Consider the following 2688-nt stretch of genomic DNA (forward strand, 5'->3'; position numbering starts at 1 on the left):
CCACGGAATAGAGCTGCTTTAGGGAAGGTCTGTAGTGCGAGGCCGAAGGCAAGAGGATTTGCCCTCCCAGCGTCAGACGTCCAAAACCCGACGAGATAGCCCCTCCTCGGGGGTGGAGGGTGAAATCAGCCCTGCCTCCATTTGTCTACAGCCCGGCCTCTTCCGGAAAACCGAGAAGAGGATTGTGGGTAGTAAGGAAAGCTCCCACGCCTCATCTGTCTACTCTCTTTCTCCTTCATCAAGGTCTTGGCCCAGTGGGCTTTTTACCCCTCCAATTGTGATGGATTCCACTCGTGGACTTCTAGGTGTCACAATAATTAATGTCTTAAGTATATAAAATAAAATACATAGGATTACAAAGGATACCAGTTATGTTGAAATAAAGATGTAACATTTCCTAAGTTCAAGGACACACCTCCTTGAATTCTATTCCACAGATCCCAGGTTAAGAACCCCTGCTTTAAGCTATATGGGAACTGAAATCCCCAAACCCCAAAAGGAATGGCAGTGATAGCCCTGAGGCCCAGAGAAATCTCTTTTGGGGGAAGGAGGAAAACTTTTACTCCTCAAATGTAAACTGTTAAACTAGTGTGAATAGAAAAAACCTGACATTTTCAACAACTCTTCATAATCAAATCTACATTAGGATAGTCCCCTACCTGGATCTAAGTGAAGCAATATTCAATTTGGCTTTATTCCATAATTTTAACATGTTTTAAGTAATATTTTTGCTATCCTTTCAGACAGACAAAGACTTCCAGGCCTTTTTCTCCCCTAGAATAGTCTCAGTAGAGATCCCTCTCATCTATGTGGTAATGATATCATGTATATACATACACATAAATGTTTATATATGTGTTTATGTACATAAATATATCTATAAGCACATATTTATTTGTAAGGGAATAAATTTGTGTGCCTGGGTAATTAGGACTTGAGATTTTATTGGCATTGGTGAATGAGGAGACTCCCTCTATCACTGCAGATCAGCAACAATATATTCTGCAACTTACTGTCTTAAAAAAGTTGCCAGAGACAATCAACAATCAATAAATATTTATTAAGATCCTGCCAAGGCACTTTGCTAGGCTGAGAATACAAGTATAAAGATTGAAACAATCCCTACACACACAAGCAGTTTATATACCATGAAGGGAAATAGCAAGAATACACACATTCATTCAAACATACATATATATATATATACACATAACACACATGTATATATACACATACACATGTGAAGATATATAACAAATATAAAGTGAATAAATACAAATGTATACAAAGTAGTTAAAACAAGGGATTTAGGGGAGGACAATAACAATTGCCAGAATCAGAAAAGGTTTCATGCAGAAGACCATGTTTGAGTTGTATCTTAAAGAAAGATAGTGATATAAGAGGTGAGAAAAAGTAGGGGGAAGGGCAGAGTGGGCTATCTTGGGGAGGTGGGGCACAATTTGGGTGGATCCTCTGATGCAGGAGGGAAGTAATGTATGAGTGGAAAGAGCAATAGAGATCAAGTTGTAGAAGGCTATAAATGCAAAATAAAGTTTGAATTTTATTCTAGAGGCAATAGGAAGCTATTACAGTTAGAAGAGTAGTGAAGTCACATGAGGAGGAATCATAAATCTGTGCTTAAGGAGAATTACTTGGACAGCAATGTGTGGAATGAACTGGAGAGCTGAGAGAATTGAGGCAGAGAAACCAGTAAGGAGACTTGAAGTGTAGCTTTTTGAGTGGAGGAGGGATCTGATGAGAGAGATGTTGTGAAGGTAAAAATGTCAAGATTGGCAACCACTGGATATGAGTGATAATGGAGAGTAGTATATTGCTATGGTTACAAACCTGGGAACCTGGAAGGTTGGTGGTGGCTTCACCAGAAATAGGGAAGTTTGTAAGTGGGGAGGGCTTAAAGGAAAAGATAAATTCAGGTTTAGACAAGCTGAGTTTGAAATGTCTCTGAGACATCCAGTTTGAAATTCCTAATAGGTAATTAGTGATGTAGGATTAAAACTCAGAGGGGAATTAGGGCTGGATATATAGATCTGGCAGTTACCTGCATAGATATGACAGTTAAACTCATGACAGCCAATGAGGTTACCAAGAGTGTTGAGAGAGAAGAAGGCCCAGGACAGAATCTTGGAGAATACTCACAATTAGTAGGGCACTGTGTTGCTAAGTATACCTTTATAAACTTTAACATTAGATTTTCTTTATTTTAACTTTTCTCCTAATTTGATTCTTATCTTATAAAGACATATACTTTAGTCCCTCATTTGTAAAATGTCATATGAGAATGCAGCAAAGAAAAATGAAAAGTAGTCAGACAAAGAAAAGGAAAGAGGAGAACCTGGGGAGTGTAATGTCACAAAAAACCAGAGGAGAGTAAACAGGAAGTAAAAGTGGTCAGTCAACAGTGTCATATGTAGCAAAGAAAAAAGAAGGATTATGACTGAAAAGAGACCACTAGATTTGGAAATTAGGAAAAGAATTAACTTTGGCAAGAGCAGTTTGAGTTATCAATGAGGGCAGAAGCCAGATTGTAGAGTGAGAATTTGAGACAGTAGTATCATCTAGTTGATAGGAAAAAGTTGAAGATTTGAGAGTTTGATTAAAAGTACAATTAATACAATCTAAATTTAAAAAAAAATGTGTATTGGCCCCATCCAAATCTGCCTATGAAAG

The sequence above is a fragment of the Gracilinanus agilis genome, chromosome 1 (genome assembly GCF_016433145.1).
Source record: "Gracilinanus agilis isolate LMUSP501 chromosome 1, AgileGrace, whole genome shotgun sequence".
Lineage (NCBI taxonomy): Eukaryota > Metazoa > Chordata > Mammalia > Didelphimorphia > Didelphidae > Gracilinanus > Gracilinanus agilis.